Source organism: Trachemys scripta, chromosome 10, assembly GCF_013100865.1.
Source record: "Trachemys scripta elegans isolate TJP31775 chromosome 10, CAS_Tse_1.0, whole genome shotgun sequence".
NCBI lineage: Eukaryota > Metazoa > Chordata > Testudines > Emydidae > Trachemys > Trachemys scripta.
The window spans coordinates 21,576,615-21,596,217 of record NC_048307.1 but is presented as its reverse complement, the minus strand read 5'-3'; positions in this window follow the sequence as shown (position 1 = coordinate 21,596,217).

Here is a 19,603-nt window from a genome sequence, read left to right as displayed (position 1 = left end):
AATTAGGAAATAAAGTGCCTCCTAGTCCTGCAGAAGGTGAGACAACAAAGACAGCATGGTATGCTCCCCACTTCCCTTAGCTACTTCCAAGCTACAGGATATCCCTTCTGTGATTTCTCTAGCACAGCTACAATGGGATGCCATAACATTGGCACACCAAGGCAGGTTCCCAGAAGTTAGTGGATCCACAGAGCAATGCGTAGACCCAGGGACCCACAGGGTTACAAAAAGAGTTCCCTAAGGATCTTCTGGCTCTGCAAATTTAATGGGATATATCCCATAAACATCGCCTCTAAGGGGACATTAAGAGGAAACTAAGGATAGCCTTACATAGTATCCTGTAAAAAGCAACAAAGAGTCCTGTGGCACCTTATAAACTAACAGACGTATTGGAGCACAAGCTTTCGTGGGTGAATACCCACTTCATCAGACGCATACTCTGGATACTCTATCCCTATTACCTATCATGTAGGTGCAGGAGGCAGCCCTTTAGTTGCATGGAACTGACAAAACAAGAGTGTTGAAAGACATTATTTTATAATTCTGATGCTAGAATACAGGCTACCACAATTAAAAGTAATTGACAGTATTTTAGGCTTATTTTAAGTGTGTAATCATCCAGGGAACTCCAAACTATTCAGAAAAGAGAGCAGGTATAATTTAGTGTAAACCTTTAACAAATTTTGGGGCAACCTATATACAGAAATTGATAGGCTCTATCAAATCACAGCTATGGCCACTACTTGAACTTGGGGAGTATTAAGAGTTAAACCCTTCTTTGGACCCTTCCTGAAAACATGAATGTCCTAACCTCTTACACTTTCTAATGCCTAGCTCTAATATCAAGCATTTGAAGTAATGATATCTGGAGTATGAGGACATGCATATTCTCTTTCTAAAGATGACTAAATCCTCTGTGATGTTCTCTCAGATAAAATAAATGAATAAAATCAAGTCTACTGGAATAAAACTCTGTTCTAAGGAGCTCCAGTATTTAGACAGAAAAATCCTCATTAATGAATTCTAAAATGCACAAAAAGCCTATAAAGTACACCTCTACCCCGATATAACGCGACCCGATATAACATGAATTTGGATATAATGCAGTAAAGCAGTGTTCGGGGAGGGGGGGGGACTGCACACTCTGGTGGATCAAAGCAAGTTCAATATAACGCGGTTTCACCTAAACGCGGTAAGATTTTTTGGCTCCTGAGGACAGTGTTATATCGAGGTAGAGGTGTAATAGGAAAATAATATGATTTGTCATTCCTTAGCTTCCAGCCACAAGCATTTGAATGTTAACAGTACTGAAGATGAAAAGTCATATGGAAATGCCAAAGAAATTAAGTTATGGCATTTCCTCTTCTGCAAACTCATTGACTAATCAGGGTATTTGCTTTATTAATATTATCTCATCTTGCATTTCATAGACATTCTTTACTGACTAGAGAGTAAAGAAGGGAGAAGGACCAATAATGTCTGTTTTCCTAAGAATATGAAGGAGGACAAAGCACCTAAATTAAGATATCTGCCAAATATCCTTATGTATTTACATGCATTAAGATAAGTTGTCATGATAAGCTCTAATGGCTGGATTTGCAATTACTTTACCAGGGAAAGATCGCATGGACAAAATTCAGATTCAGAACCTATTCAGATGTTATTTCCAATTTAGGTAAGTCAGGTAACCACATATGTTTCAAGGAAAGGGAACTACAAGGAAAAATAAAAAATATTTTAAGAAATGGCAGACAATGTTTTATATTCATTGTTCAAAATCAAAAATCTGAATAAGAGTATGTGATCATCTACATAATTATTGCAAAAATACGGAAGAGTGTCTCAGCTATTGACTTTATATGGGACATGAGACACCAAATAAAGGAGACTATAAAAATAATCTATGATGGCCAACCTAAATTAGAGTCGGTAACCTTCCTACAGAATCTAATAAGATCTAGGTTATATTATATCTAGTAATTTGTGTACTAGGGCATGATATTTAATCTCTCCTTTAGATACAGTATAGTTGTGACACTTTGTACCTCAAAGCAGCAGCCTGGAACCCCCATATTCACCATGATGATATAATTATGATATGTTTTGTCCCAAATATGCCTTGTGAGGTATCATTTTAAAAGTCTCGACCTGTTGAATATTAATATCCTGTTTGATTGTATGTGCTGTCATTATATGTGAGGTTATGGAGTATTGCTCTATATGTTACTGAAAAATGTTGGGAACACCCACAGCCAGCCTTTCAGGTGCAACAGTGGAATAGCCAAACAGCAGTTAAGGAAAGAATCCACTATTCCAGGAACTGTACACAATGGAGACTTCTCCAAAAGAACACAAAGACAATGGAGACATTTGACCAATGGGGATTGACTAACCCATCTCACAGCAAAGACCATCTCAGCAAGATGGAAGAAACTATAAAAGAGGGGAAGTAAGATCATCACTCGTCCTCTCTCTCCCCTCAACTCAACACCAGGAATAAATATCTGGAGGACAGAGACTTTGAACGGGAGGCCAGAAAAGAGTTCCAGCCTGTTTATTCAGGATATGTGACCTATTTGTGCTATCTATTGAATCTGCTTGATTCAAATCCTGTTTAGTTTGTAGAACTCAAACTGCAAATTTATTTTGTTTCTTAAGTAACCAACTCTGATTTCTATGCCTGCTACTTATAATCACTTAAAATCTATCTTTCTGTAGCTAATAAATCTGTTTTATATTTTACTTAAAATAGGGTGTTTTGATTGAAGTGCTTGGGAAATCTCAGTTCAGTTTACAAAGGCTAGTCTGTGTCCTCTCCATATTGAGGGAGAGGTGGACTGGTTAATGAGGCTTCTGGCCAGTGCAAGACAGTACAGTTCTGGGATGCAAGGCTGGGGAACAGGGGGGGAATTGTCTGGAAACTCTCTATTGTTGGTTCATGAGTGGCTGAGAAAGCATTCATGTAACTCCATTGGTGTGTCCCTGCCTGTGGGTGTCTGTGTAAGTGCAGTACCTGCCAGAGGTTTGTGGCTTGACACAGCATCACAGAGTGAGAGGGATACCCCAGGTTGGTGAGACAGAGGGCTCAGCGGTCGCACAATCTAGGTTGCACCCCGGGAACTCCCATCACTTTAGTCTCCAGAGTATTTTAGAAAGCTGGAAGCAGAGAAACTTGCATTCCTGCAGAAAAGAGCATTTTTCGTCTAAATAAGCCACTTTGGGGGTAGGAGCAGGGAATAATGCAAATCACTTGTGGGAGAGCCAGGAAAAAAAGCATGCTGAAAAGATTTTGCTTACTTTATCCATATGGAAAGGAGGGCAGCACCAGAATTTATATTTATGTTCCAGAATTGGGGTACATACTATTCCACTATATTTGTTCCTCTGTTAACTGTTATAGAGAAGGCAATAGCCTCTTCCCCTCCATAAAAGATCAAGCAGAAAACAGTCTCTTTTTGCAAAATGTCATGTTTACATGTGTGACGGGTTTGGTCACAGAGAACCCCTTGGGAGTGTCACCTGACATGCTGAGATTACCTCTGAGCCCATTTTCCCTGCCAGATTGGGACTCCAAAACTGTGCTTTGTTGAGTCAAACATGCTAGCCTGCTGCAACAGACCCAGGTCTGGTCCACGCCCCCAAAGCTGCAGATTTTAACCAAAAACTGCTCAGCAGGTCACCTATCACTAACACCCAGACACTCAGCTCCCAATGGGATCCAAACCCCAAATAAATCAGTTTTACTCTGTATAAAGCTTATACAGGGTAAACTCATAAATTGTCCGTCCTCTATAATACTGATAGAGAGATATACACAGCTGTTTGCTCCCCCAGGTATTAAAGTGAGTCACCAAGCAAAATAAAGCAAAAACATGCAAGTGTAAGCCTAATACATTAAGAAACTGATTACAGGTAAAATCTCATTCTCAGAGATATTCCAATAAGCTTCTTTCACAGACTAGACTCCTTCCTAGTCTGGGCCCAATCCTCTCCCCTGTTACAGTCCTTGTTAGTTCCAGCAGACGTCTTAGGTGTTAAGTAGGGGTTTTTTCATGACAAGCCACCTTTGTTCTGCTCCACCCCCTTGTATAGCTTTGGCACAAGGCGGGAATCTTTTGTCTCTCTGGGTCCCCACCCCTCCTTCTAAATTGAAAAGTTCCAGATTTAAGATGGATTCCAGTATCAGGTGACATGATCACATGTTCTGTGAGACCCCAGCCTCCATTCTTCCTGGGTTGGCCAACACATACACAGGAAGGTTTGTAAGTAAACAGAGCCATTTACAACCAATTGTCCTAGTCAATGGGAGCCATCAAGATTCTAAACCATCATTAATGGCGCACGCTTTGCATAATTACAATAGGACGGACCTCAGAGTTATACTTCATATTTCTAGCTTCAGATACAAGAATGATACATACATACAAATAGGAGGAATATATTCAGTAGATTATAACCTTTGTTAGGATACCTTACAAAACACCTTTTGCATAAAGCATATTCCAGTTACATCATATTCACACTCATAAGCATATTTCCATGAAACATATGGAGTGCAACGTCACAACACATGGCTAACAACAAATGGAATTGATTAATAAAGTTATATGACAATTTTAATAAATTAACAAGATATAAATTACATTAGAACCTCAGTTATGAATACCAGAGTTATGAATGGACTGGTCAACCACACACCTCATTTGGAACCGGAAGTATGCAATCAGGCAGCAGCAGAGACAAAACAAAAAAGCAAATACAGTACAATACTATGTTAAATGTAAACTACTAAAAAAATAAAGGGAAAGTTTAAAAAAATTGACAAGGTAAGGAAACTGCTTTTGTGCTTGTTTCATTTAAATTAAGATATTTAAAAGCAGCATTTTTCTATTGGATAGTAAAGTTTCAAAGCTGTATTAAGTCAACATTCAGTTGTAAACTTTTGAAAACATAACCATAACATTTTGTTCAGAGTTTGAAGATTGCAGAGTTATGAACAACCTCCAGTCCCAAGATGTTCGTAACTCTGAGATTCCACTGTAGTCGTGGCATTAAAAGATTAAAACTATTGGCATACAGAAAAAGAAAAATACAGATTAATCTGGAGCTATTAACGTCAGTGTGAGCTAAACAAAAATATAAATCAAGAGAATGTCCGTTTGAAATCAGCATTGGAGAAAATTACAGAAGATGATTGGATAGTGATAACGAATGACAGATTGCAAGGCTGCAGCAAAAATGGTCAAAAATGAATCTAAGATTAGAGAGGTAATAAACTGTCTGTAATAAACTCATTCAAAGAAGCTCTGTACAATTTCGAGCACTTCATTAAAATATTAATAAAACATTAGTATACAAAAATGAGCAACAAAAAAGATAAAGAGCTAACTTCTCCTCTACAGCAATCTCTACTCACTGGAGGAGATGGGAGTGCCATCAAGGAGCCGATTCATTGCTCTGTGATTCTGTGCTGCCCCACCTAGATTGTTCTAAGTTATGCTAGTAGAGGACAGGAGAAGCAGAGTTCTGCCAAGTCCCCAGCATGCTTCCTCCTTCAAATGAACACAAGCTAGTCTAGGGTGAGAAGCCAGCTCTATGCCAGCTGAGCAGGGCCGGCTTTAGGCCAATTCCCCCAAATTGGGCCCCGCGCCCACTGGCAGGGCTGCCGGGGGGGAGGAGGGTAAGAAGTGGCCGAGAATCCCTTCCCTAGCTAGAGGCTCCTTTTTAATTTTTACTCACCCGGTGGCGCTCTGGGTCTTCAGCGGCACTTCGGCAGCGGGTCCTTCACTTGCTCCGGGTCTTCGGCAGCAGTTCGGCAGCAGGTCCTTCAGTGCTGCCGAAGACCCGGAGCGAGTGAAGGACCCACTGCCAAAGACTAGGAGCGCCGCCCGGTGAGTACAAGCCCCACGTGTTTTTTTACGTGGGTTTTTTTTTTATTCATCCCTGCCGGGGCCCTGTCGAAACTGTTCGAATCAGGCCCCGCACTTCCTAAAGCTGGCCCTGCAGCTGAGAGTTCATTGCGCCACCTGATTGGTACAAAGAAAATGGAGCACAAACTAGAATCTGGCCTACAGACCTGACAATTCTCTGAAGTATGAAGAAAAGTTAAAGGAATTTAACATTAATAAAATTAAAGAAGATGGAACGATATTATAGTTCTACACAAATAGATGAGAGAAAATAGTATAGAAAAAAGTGAAAAGTTATTCAAGAACTAAAACTATTACAAGAAGCATGGAAACTGGACAACATGTGTAGGGATGAAGGAGGCCAGATGGCAGAGAAGCGTGTATATGAGAACAGTGCAGAGAGAGGAACAGAACATATGGGAGGAGGAAATTAAATTAAGACAAGAAGTAGACTGTGTGAATAATTTCAAAAAGGACAAACCATCTAATTACCTTTGTACTTGATTGGAAAGTTGAACAGGGAAATGCTCCAGGAAGCAATCTCTCCACTATGATATGGTTCACAATTTGAAAAAGACCAATGATTTGGAGATCTTGAAGATTCTTCTTGCAATCAATCATACATAAAAGTAAAATCTTTGGGAGCAAAGATTTCTAGACCTCACATTACAATACTATAAGTATAAGAACAGTAGGACAATAGAATAGACTGTCTAGGGAGGGTGTGGAAGCTCCTTCACTGGAGGTTTTCAAAAGGAGGCAGGATAGCCATCTGTCTTGGATGGTTTGGCCATCACAAATCCTGCATTTTGGCAGGGGGTTAGACTAGATGACCCCTGCCGTCCCTTCTAATCCTATGATTCTATGATTAAAAGGCGGGGGTAATAAACAACCTACATATTAGCAGATGAGATATGAACAGCATGACAAAGAAGCAAGAAGCCTGCCAAACAATCAGTGAGGCCACTGGATGATCAATCTGTTAAAGGAGCCTTCAAGGAAGACAAAAATGAAATTAATTATTTGCATTGGTTTTCACTGCCGAGGATGTTAGGGAGATTCCCACACCTGAGCCATTCTTTTTAGGTGACAAATCTGAGGAACTGTCCCAGATTGTGGTGTCAATAGAGGTGTTTTGGAACAAATAGATAAATTAAACGGTAATAAGTGACCAGGACCAGATAGTATTCACCCAAGCGTTCTAAAGGAGTTCAATTATGACGTTGCAGAACTAACCGTGGTATATAGCCTATTGCTTAAATCAGCTTCTGTATCAGATGACTGGAGGATAGCTAATGTGAAGCCAATTTTTTAAAAAGGCTCCAGAGGCGATTCTGGCAATTTCAGGCTGTTAAGTCTCACTTCAGCACAGGCATGTGCACGGGGTGTGCCGGGTGTGCACGGGCACACCCTAATGCAGGGGTGGGCAAATGGCCCCCCTCTCCAGGTGCGGCAAGCTGCGGGATCTGCGCTCTTGGGCTGGAGCGCCCGGCCGAGCGCAGCAAGCTGCCGGCCCCTCTCCCGCGTTCCTCCCTCTCCTGCAGCCCTGCCGCCATGCGCACAGCTCTCTGGGGGCCGGGGCTGTGTGCTCCCGCGGGGCAGCATTTGGCTCCGCGGGGAGGCAGACACCATCCCCCCTCTCCTGGAGCCATGCCGCCGCGTGTGCAGTACTCTGGAGGCCGGGGCTGTGTGCTCCCGCGGGGCAGCGTTTGGCTCCACGGGGAGGCAGACACCCTCCCCTGGAGCCATGCCGCCACGTGTGCAGTGCTCTGGGGGCCGGGGCTGCACGCGCTCCCGCGGGGCAGCATTTGGCTCTGCGGGGAGGCTAGGAGCCTCATCTCATGCCATGGTAAGGGTCCGGGGCTAGGGGGGGTTGGATGAGGGATGGGGGGAGTCAGGGGACAAGGAGCAGGGTGGGTTGGATAGGGGTGGAATCCCGGGTGGGGGGTCTCTGGAGGGGGCAATCAGGGAGCAGGGGGCATTGGATGGAGCATGGGAGTCCCGGGGTCTGTCGGGGTGGGGGGTAGATAGGGGTCAGGGGACAGGGAGCAAGAAGTGTCCTGGGGGGGCAGTTAGGGTGGGGGGGGCCTCTGGAGGGGGTGGTCAGGGGACAAGGAGCTGCAGGGTGGATTGGGTGAGTTGGGAGTTCTGGGGGGGCTGTCAGGAGGCAGGGGTGTGGAGAGGGGTTAGGGAGGCAGGGAGCAGGGTGGGTTGTATGGGTCGGGAGTTCTGGGGGTTCTGTCAGGGGGCGGGGAGTGGTTGGATAGGTGTGGGAGTCCCGGGGCGGGGGTGTGGATAAGGGTCGGGGCAGTCAGGGGACAAGTAGGGGGGTAGGGTCCTAGGGGGGCAGTCGGGACAAGGAGCAGAGAGGCTTAGATAGGAGATGGGGTCCTGGGGGGCAGTTAGGGGCAGGGGTCCCAGGAGGGGGTAGTCAGAGGACAAGGCGCGGGGGGGGGTTGGAGTTTCTGAGGGGGGCAGTCAGGGGGCGGGAAGTAGGAGGGAGTGGATGGGGCGGGGCTAGGGCGGGGCTCCCTGGGTGCACACCCTAATGAAATGGGCTGCGCACGCCTATGCACTTCAGTAACAGGCAAATTGGCTGAAACTATAGTTGAACAGAATGATCAGACACATAGATTAAACACAGTTTGTTTTGGGGTGGGGGGGGAGCCAACATGGCTTTTGTAAAAGGAAATCATGCCTCACCAATTTATTAGAATTCTTTGAGGGGTCAACAAACATGTAGACAAGGGTGATCCAATGGATATAGAGTACTTGGACTTTCAGAAAGCCTTTGGCAAGGTCCCTCACCAAGGCTCTTAAGCAAACTAAGCAGACCTGGGATAAGAGGGAAGATCCTCTCTTGGATCTGTAACTGGTTAAAAGATAAAAAACAAAGGGTAGGAATAAATGGTCAGTTTTCAAAATGAAGACAAGTAAATAGCGGTATCCCCCAGGGATCTGTACTATACAGGGACCAGTGCTATTCAACATATTCATAAAGGATCTGGAAAAAGGGGTAAACAGTGAGGTGGCAAAGTTTGCAGATGTTAGAAAATTACTCAAGATAATTAAATCCAAAGCAGACAGTGATGAGTTACAAAGAGATCTCATAAAACTGGATGGCTGGGCAACAAAATGGCAGATGAACTTCAATGTTGATAAATGCAAAGTAATGCAGATTGGAAAACGATCCCAACTATTCATACAAAATGATGGGTTCTAAATTAGCCATTAACACCCCAGAAAGAGATCATGAAGTCATTGGGGATAGTTCTCAGCAAACATCTGTTCAATATGCAACAACAGTCAAAGAAACTAAAAGAATATTAGGATCCATTAGGAAAGGGATAGATAATAAGAGAGTAAATATAATAATGCCACTATATCAATCCATAGTATGCCCACATCTTGAATACTGTGTGCAGTTCTATTTGCCCCATCTCAAAAGAAAAACGGAAAAGGTACAGAGAAGAACAACAAAAATGATTAAACAGTATGGAATATTTTCCATATGAGAAGAAATTAAAAAGACTGGGACTGTTCAGTTTGGAAAAGATATTACTAAGGGGGGATATGATAGAGGTCTATAAAATCCTGAATAGTGTGGAGAAAGTGAATGGGGAAGTGTCATTTACCCCTTCACATTACACAAGAGCTAGGTGTCACCCAGTGAAATTAATAGGCAGCAGGTTTAAAACAAACATAAGGAAGTTCTTCACACAATCAACCTGTGGAACTCATTGCCAGGGGATGTTGTGAAGTGCAAAACCATAACTGAGTTCAAAAAAGAATTAGACAAGTTAATGGAAGATAGGTCCATCAATGGCTATTAGTCAGGATGGTCAGGGAGGCACTCCCACGTTCTGGGTGTTCCTAAGCCTCTGAGTGCCAGATGCTGCGACTGGACAATGGGGGACAGATCACTTGATGATTGCCCTGTTCTGTTCATTTGTTTTAAAGCATCTGGCATTGGCCACTGTTGGAAGCTAGGATATTTGTCTAGATCAGTGGTTTTCAAACTTTTTTTCTGGGGACCCAGTTGAAGAAAATTGTTGATGCCCGCAACCCAACGGAGCTGGGGATGAGGGGTTTGGGGTGTGGGAGGGGCTCAGGGCTGGGGCAGGGGGTTGGGGTATGGGGGTGAGGGCTGTGGGGTGGGTCCAGGAATGAGGGGTTCAGGGTGTGGGATGGGGCTCTGGGCTGGGGGTGCAGGCTCTGGAGTGGGGCAGGGGATGTGGGGTTTGGGGTGTAGGAGGGGCTCCAGGTTTGGGGGTGCTCAGGGCTGGGGCAGGGGGTTGGAGTGCCGTGGGGGGGGGGGTTCAGAGCCCTGGGCCGGGGGGGGAGGCTCTGGGGTGGGGGCGGGGATGAGGGGTTTGGGGTGCAGGAAGGGGTTCTGGGTTTTGGGGGGCTCAGGGCTCGAGCAGGGGATTGGGGCATGGAGTTGGGGTGTGAACTTACATCTGGTGGCTCCCAGTCAGCAGTGCAGCAGGGGTGCGGAGGCAGGCTTCCCGCCTGTCCTGGCACCGCAGACTGTGCTGCGTCCCGGAAGCGGCCAGAAGAAGGTCCGGCTCCTAGGTGGAGACGCCTAGAAGCCGGACCCGCTGCTAGACACTTCCGGGGCGCAGCGCAGTGTTGGAACAGGTAGGTAGTAGCCTGTCTTAGCTGGGCAGCACCGCTGACAGGACTTTTAACGTCCCGGTCGGCAGTGCTGACCAGAGCCGCTAGGGTCCCTGGGTGCTAAGCAAGGCGACCCAGTGCCTTACATGCCACGACCCAGTACTGGATCGCGACCTGAACTCTGAAAAACACTGGTTTAGATGGACCGTTGGTCTGACCCAATATGGCCATTCTTATGACATCTTAATTCCCATATTCCCCAAGGGGAAAAAAAGATGACTACCTGTCATAACTATAAAGGGAAGGGTAACAGCTGTCCTGTGTACAGTACTATAAAATCCCTCCTGGCCAGAGACTCCAAAATCCTTTTCCCTGTAAAGGGTTAAGAAGCTCAGGTAACCTGGCTGGCATCTGACCTAAAGGACCAATAAGGGGACAAGATACTTTCAAATCTTGGGGGGGGGAGGCTTTTGTTTGTGTTCTTTGTTTGTGAGGGTGTTCGTTCTCGGGACTGAGAGGGACCAGACATCAATCCAGGTTCTCCAAATCTTTCTAAACAAGTCTCTCCTATTTCAAACTTGTAAGTAAATAGCCAGGCAAGGCGTGTTAGTTTTCCTTTGTTTTCTCAACTTGTAAATGTACCTTTTACTAGAGTGTTTATCTTTGTTTGCTGTACTTTGAACCTGAGACTAGAGGGAAGTCCTCTGAGCTCTTTAAGTTTGATTACCCTGTAAGGTTAATTTCCATACTGATTTTACAGAGATGATTTTTACTTTTTTCTTTAACTAAAAGCCTTCTTTTTAAGAACCTGATTGGTTTTTCCTTGTTTTAAGATCCAAGGGGTTTGGATCTTGATTCACCAGGAGTTGGTGGGAGGAAGGAGGGGAATGGTTAATTTCTCCTTGTTTTAGATCCAAGGGGGTTGGATCTGTATTCACCAGGAGTTGGTGGGAGGAAGGAGGGGGAATGGTTAATTTCTCCTTGTTTTAGATCCAAGGGGGTTGGATCTGTATTCACCAGGAGTTGGTGGGAGGAAGGAGGGGAATGGTTAATTTCTCCTTGTTTTAGATCCAAGGGGTTTGGATCTGTATTCACCAGGGAATTGGTGAAGGTCTCTCAAGGCTACCCAGGGAAGGAAATTAGCCTTGGGATGGTGGCAGCGGACCAGAGCTAAGCTGGTAGTTAAGCTTAGAAGTTTTCATGCAGGCCCCTACATTTGTACCCTAAAGTTCAAAGTGGGGATACATAGTCTCTAAGGTGCCACAAGTACTCCTGTTCTTCTTTTTACCAAAGAAGTAGTGTCTCTAGTCTCTTAGAGGAGGGCAATAACCACACCATGTATTTAAGCACCATTAACTAACTTGTCTACACTACACAGTTTTGTTGACAAAAGTCAGGTTTTGTCGACAAAACAGTGGAGGTGTACATACTACAATACTCATTCTGCTGACAAAACTCTCGTGCTTTGCTGACAAAATAAAACCACTTCAATGAGGTGGCAAAGTTATATTAACAAAGTGTCAGTGTAGATACCATGCTTAGTTATGTTGCTGTAAATGGCCTCCAGGAGATGTCCCACAATGCCCATTTTGATCACTCTAGTCAACAGTTTGAACTCTGCTGCCTGCACCCAGGTACACAGGCACCTGCCCTTCCCCCCTTTAAAGGCCCAGGAATTTTTGAAATTCCATTTCCTGTTTGCTTGGTGTGGACAGCTCACATTGAATCTTGCCATCTGACCATGGCAGCTCCACATGGCAAATGCTCTTCCTCTTGGAACACACCTGAATTGTTGGATCCACTGGCACTGTGAGGAAGGGAGGCTGTGCAATCCCAGCTCTGTTCTAGCCTTAGGAACTTCAATGCCTATGGGCAGATTTCTCATGGCTTGTTGGATAAGGGCTATGAATGAGACAGGCAGCAGTGCCGTGCAAAGAGGAAAGGAGCTGAGGTAGGTGTACCAGAAGGCAAGGGAGGCAAACTGTTGCTCTGATGCTGCACCAAAGACCTTCCACTCTATAAGGAGCTGGACACCATCCTTGTCGGTGACCCCACCTCCAAGAGTCTCATGGATACTCATCCTTGTCGGTGACCCCACCTCCAAGAGTCTCATGGGCTGGAGGCAGTGGACCTAATCCGGAGGATGAAGTCGTGGACGAGGAGGTTGAGTTGAAGGATGATGTGGAGCCCACTGCAGGATCGTCTGGTGGTGTGGTGAGTCAGGACCTCTTTTCTTCTCCAGAGAGGTCTAGTCAGTCTCAGCAGACCGTCTCTGGTGTGCATGATGCAGGAGAAGAGAGCTCTGGTAAGTGATCTTTTTCAGTTCAATGGGGGGAGGGATAGCTCAGTGGTTTGAGCATTGGCCTGCTAAACCCAGGGTTGTGAGTTCAATCCTTGAGGGGGCCACTTAGGGATCTGGGGCAAAATCAGTACTTGGTCCTGCTAGTGAAGGCAGGGGGCTGGACTCAATGACCTTTCAAGGTCCCTTCCAGCTCTAGGAGATCTCCATTAATTTTAGTTGATGCCGCTCAGCTATATCAGGCAGAGCTGTCCTTCACTCTGTATATTCTAGAAGTGGGTGAAGGGATAGAAATGTACAAAGCTAGTTGTGTTTGAGTGTGCTCCACATTCCCCTGTGCAGCTAAGCAGTGCAGTGGAACAGTGTGTTAATGCACACTGAGATTTCACAGGAATCCTCCAGAGATCTCTAGGAAACTTTCCTGGAGGGACTCACTAATCCTCTGCCAAAGGTTCCTTGACAGAGCTGCTTTGTTCCTTCCCACATTGTAAGAAACTTTCCCACACTGCTTATCAATCACTTGTGCAGGGACCAAAGTGGCACACAAGCGAGCAGCATAGGGACCAGGCCTGAAGTTGCATGCATGCAGGAGATGCACCCTTGCTTACCCTCAGGAGTGAGATATCAGCTTCAATGACCTCTGCCTGTGGAAAATGGTATCAGAATTTACTATATTGTCCCTAGTCACTTACACTGATCTACTTAAAAAATATCTAGACCCTTTGCCCCACCTTGAACACCCCACCCCTAGCCGGGCTGAACTCACTGTGTTTAGGGTGTTTGTCGAGATGTGTGCTTGCCAAGGGACACTGAGAATGTGATTCGTATGTTAAAAGAGATGTATTTTACTATAATGATTCAATGCTTTGTATGAACTAACAATCATGCTTCTGTGTATTGTTTCTTGTGCTACTGCAGATGTGGTCTTCAGGGGAACCCCCTACACACCGGCGAAGTGCCTCAACCAGATAAGGAAGAGACCAAGGCGGAGCAAGGAGGACATGTTCCGAGAGGTACTCCAATCCTCAGAGGCTGAAAAAAGAGACCGTAGGGAGTGGAAGGAAAAATTTAAAATAGAAAGGCAGGACAGAAAGGAGAGTGAGGAGCGCATTGTAAAAGGGCCATGAACGGATGATAAAAGTGATGGAGGAGCAAACAGAGATGTTGAAGTCTCTAATCATGCTCCAGGCATAACACAAGTGTGCTCCCCACCCTCTCGCAGCCAATACAGAACTGCTTTCCATGCCCTCCCCAAACTCCTCCCACACATTCCTTGCAACTTCCAATAACATCTCAGTACCTCATTCATTCCACACACACCCCTTGGACAGTTTCCAAAACAATAGCTGGACTTATACACAGCCATGAAAGCCTACACTGCCCTGCAATGTTATCTCCCTTCCCATCAAGCCTTGTGTGTGTGTTGTTAATTGGTATTTAATGAAAACAAACTCTGAAAGATAACCAATCTTTATTTGATTCCTATACTTGGTGGTTGGTGCTGGTAGTAATACATAGTTTGATCATTTGCTGACTACAAATTCCCATCAGGAATCATCACAATTCTAATGGTGCTCATTATCAAAATGTTGCCTCAAAGCCTCCCTGATTCAAAAAGCCCCCCATTGTGCCCCTCTAATAGTCCTGGTATCAGGCTGCTCAAATTCAGCTGCCAGGCGATCCGCCTCTATGCTCCACCCCCGGGGAAACTTTTCAGCCTTAGCTTCACAAATATTATGGAGCGCACAGCAGGTTGCTATGACCATGGGAATGTTTTCCTCAGTTAGGTCTAACCTGCCATAAAGGCAGTGCCAGTGTGCTTTTAATCTGCCAAAGGCACATTCCACCTTCTGCACCTGCTCAGCCTATCGTTGAAGTGTCCTTGCTGCTGTCCAGATTTCCCGTGTAAGGCTTCATGATCCATGGGAGTAACAGGTATGCTGGGTCTCTCAGGATCACTATGGGCATTTCAACATCCCCCAGTGGAATCTTCTGGTCTGGAAAGTAAGTCCCTGTTTGGAGCTTTCTGTACAGGCCAGTGTTCCTGAAGATGCGTGCATCATGCACCTTCCTGGACCACCCCACATTGATGCCAGTAAAATGCCCACAGTGATCCACAAGCACCTGCAATACCATAGAGAAGTACCCCTTTATATTGATGTATTCCATCGCTAGATGGTCCGGAGCCAAAATTGGAATATGCGTGCCATCTGTCACCTCTCCGCAGTTAGGGAATTCCATTGCTGCAAACTCATCTACTATTTCACGCACACTGCCAAGAGTCGGTCTCCTTCGAAGCAGGATGTGATTAATGGCCCTTCACACTTGCATTAACACTGCCTCAATGGTCAATGTCCCAACTCCAAACTGATTTGTGAGTGACCGGTAGCAGTCTGGAGTCTCCAGCTTCTGCACAGCGATCGCCACACACTTCTCCACTGAGAGGGCAGCTCTCATTTTGGTGTCCTTGTGCCACAGTGCTGGGGCAAGCTCTGCTCTCAGTTCCAGGAAGGTGGCTTTCCACATCCGAAAGTTCTGCAGCCACTGCTTGTCATCCCAGATCTGTATAATGATACAATCCAACCACTCAGTGCTTATTTTCTGAGCCCAAAAGCAACGGTCCACCATGTTCAGCTGCTCTGTGAATGCCACAAGTAATCTGTTTATTTCCATGTCACATAGCAGCATGTTTAAGTCCATGTCACATAAATGTTGTTTATTTCCATGTCACATAGCAGGTCAGGCAACTCTGATTCCAGTTCAGTCAGGAAGTTCATGATATGCTGTATGACCATCTGCGATGTGTTCATAACAGTGACCACAACAGTAGAGAGCAGTGCAGGACCCATCCTTTCAGACAGAGATAGCAGGTGCACAGTAAACAGGGGCCATTGAAAAATGCTGCTAAATGCAGTCGAAAGCCCATGGAATGCTGGGACGAAAAGAACTGCATCATGGGATGTTGAGCTTGCACCCATAATGCACCGCAATCCACTCTGTCTTTCCACAACTCCTAGCTGCAGAAGCTGGCGAGTAGCACAGTGGGATAGCTACCCACAGTGCATTGCTCTCACTCTCGATGCTAGAGCACCAAGTGTGGACGTGTTCTGCCGACAGAATGAGTGTAGTGTGAACAGGAACACGTGATGTAATTATACCTGTTTTTGATTGTCAGCTTAAGTTGGGTTGACAAAACTCTAGTGTAGAACAAAGTGGATACATAACAGCTCATCTTATTAAACACTTGGAGCTCTACCCTTCTGAAAGCGGAGAAACAACAAAAGGGAAAAAAGCTGGTTAACAGTATTAATTAACACAATTAATGCTAGTGCATTGTTTAACAGAAGCACAGTGATACCAGCCAACATAACCAGCCAAGAAGTGAAAGCATGCAAATAACTATTCAAAAACAGTTAGTCCCAAAAACTCATTCCATGGAAAGTGTCCAACCCAACACAATAGTGCTAATCTCCTAGGCACCACCTTTCCTGTCTTGGGCATGAATAACTGTTACAAGGAAAAGGAGGTTCAACTATATGAAGGATCAAGTTTTTTTCAATCCTATAACTAAAAAGAGTAATAAAAGTAAACCTAGAACTAGTTATGAAACTGGAGCAGTCCAAACATTGGTATTAGGCCTTAACAGCACAGAATGGATGTATTTGTTATATCACTGTCAGTGATATGAATGCATCTCTTCTTGATAATAAAAGATTAAATAAACATATCATAAACATTGAACAGTGATTACCTGTAAAAACAATCTAATGAAGGAGACAGCTGATGGGTCAGAGGCCCCTGCTTTGGTGTCACATGTCCTGTTATGTTTGGATTTGTAGCAGTAAGACATAAAAATATGGATTATGTTTCATGCTTCATATATTCTTCATCTTAGAAGTCATCTTTCCTCTTGGAATCCAAATAATCCTCATCTCCAAAGAGTTATTATGATCTCTAACAAATATATGTTTTGGCATACACCCATACACTGTATTTGAGGGAAGGGCATAGTTAAAAAAACAAACCCAAACCTATGTGATTTTGTTGAAAGTATCATTCAGGAATCAGACACCTTTCAACAATATTTAAGACAGATTATAGAGTATGAGCTTGGCCCATACGGACAACATCTCATGATCAGGCCTAGTAACCGTTAAATGCTAACATTTTATAGCAATTATTTTCAGTTAATTCTACAAAAAAAATTCTAGATTAAAAAAAAAAATCTCTATTTCATTTTAAATTGGTGCCCAAAAGTTAGTAACCTATTTACATAGTTCTGGGTCCTTTTACAATATTTCAAACCCACATTAAAATGCCAATCAGAAGAACAAAATAAATGACCAAATCTTGAATTTACTGCCAGCAATAATGATCCCCATAAAAACTCCGCACACAACCTCACAACTCAAACTGCCAGAATACTATCCCAAATTTTTTCAAACAGTCCCTTCCTCAAACATCTGAGAAAAGACATGGGTTTACAGTGTGTCTGGTAGGGTAATAAGTCCAGGCTCTGGTTGAATAAGAGAAGAAGCATGTTGCAAAATCAAGAGTTTGCCATTACTCCGTCACTTAAACCAAAAGACGTTCCAACTTAAACTGGTCAGCTCCCACTGATCTCAGTTGCAGCAGTATCACTTGGAAGCACAATGGCATCATTTGGTGATCAACAGTATCAAAGACTATAGAGAAGTCCAGCAGGATGAGTATGGATCATATCTGGGGTCCTTTGTTTTCAGTTTTTATTTTATTTAAATTTTCCCAGGAATTTATCAGTGTTTATTACCACCACAACAAAAACAGGTGAAAATCAGTGCAAAAAACTATTAATTTTTCTGGGTAAATATTGGGGTTTATTTTGGTGGATGAAAAGACGGGGGAGAAAGTATTCGGTATATTAATGCTTTGTATTTCGTTCATCAATGTAGTTTGCTGCAGAACTAAAACAGAACTCAAAACACAATGCCACCTCTGAGTTTAAGAAAACAATGTATCTCTAATAGCCAAATAAAACTTTTCATTTAAATAAACAGTTTACTGTTGTAGACTTGGAACTATTAGCCTATAAATATTTATATTTAATAATTGGGCCACACCATTTGCACGGCATTCAGTCAACTTCATCCTTTTCTCCCGTTTTTTTTAAACTTTTGAATACTTCTTTGTGTTCTGAAACGTATTCTGATACAGATTTTCATTTTCTTCCCATTTTAGTGTGTCAAATCTTTAAACCGTTATCTGCTAACAGCTTGAAAAGTGTACATGGTGGGTGTGAGATTCATCAGTACATTCAGATGCGCATGCACGTCAGAGCTTGCATGCATGACTGTTTGTTTATTGTGTGTATCTTCTAGAACTAGAGGTTCACCACAGACCACCAGTGGTCCACAAACTCCATTTAGGTGGTCTGCGGATAGTTCCGTCTAAGGTGTGCGCCTGGGCGGCCGCACACAAAAGAATGAAGGGCCACCCGCCTCATTAGTGGAGCTGCACAGGCATGGCTCCACTAATTAGATGCCTGGACCCTGGAGAAGATGCACATGTAAGGTGAGGTGGTGGCCTTGCGGGGAATAGGGGGAAGTTGGGAGGGGGCAGTGGGGTGAGAAGAGGGGGTAGGGGGATTTGGTATATGCAGGGTTGCGGCGGCCAGAGAAAGAGGTGACTTTCCCCAGCACCAGAGCTGCAGCTGCCAGGGAGAGACGGCCCTCCTTCCCAGCCTCAGCTCTGTGGCTGTTGTGGTGGGAGAGACACCTCCCCCTTCCCAACCTCAGCTCGGGGGCTGCCACAGTGGGGGAGAGAGGGAGAGACCCCACTCCTTCCCAGCCCCAGCTCAGGGGCTGCCGCGACAGGGGAGAGAGGACACATCCATCCCATTAGAAAGGTAAGACTACTGACATTAAAATATGAGTTGTGTGCTTTTATTTGTAGAACAAAAACCGTTAATTATTATTTTATCCAAAGCACTTTACAATAGTTAGCTAACAGTACAAACAACATTTGAAAAGATCATTAAGTGGACTGCCGAGACCCTCAGCAATTTTCAAGTGGTCTGCGGAAAAAAAAGTTTGAGAACCACTGTTCTAGACTAATACATAGCCTGACTTCAACAGGCAGCTTTGCATATACCACAGACTAATGTATTATCTTAATACATATATCTCATGCAATGTATTGTATTTTCCTAATAAAACAAGTTATTTTTATATATTTGAAAGATAGAAAAGTAGGGTGAAAATCAGAAAAACTGAAGCAAGCCACATTGATGAACAAAATGCAAAGCATTAATATACTGAATACTTTCCCCCCGTCTTTCTGTCCACCAAAATAAACCCTGATATTTACCCAGAAAAATTAATAGTTTTTTGCATTGATTTTCACCTGTTTTTGTTGTCGTGGTAATAAACACTGATACATTTTGTAAAACCCGGGGATTTTTTGGTAAAAATCGTTTTAAACTGAAAACAAATGGGCTTAATCATATCCCCAGTCTATGGTCAGGAAGAGACCACCCATCAGTACAAAGAATGTTGTCTCTTACTGAGTGCTGGTCTGAAAGGTATCCAAGGATACTGACAGCTGACAGGTTTTATGATTAGGTTACTGTTCTCATCAGCAGTAAAAACTGATCCCTGCAAACACAAATAGGACACACCGCCTCAAAGTGCATAAAGATGATGAGAATATCTTTCTATATTATTTTCTAATTAATGCATCTTCCAAATATGAGAAAGGGATTCATTGGTAAAGATTAATTATATACTTACATGTGGGTGTA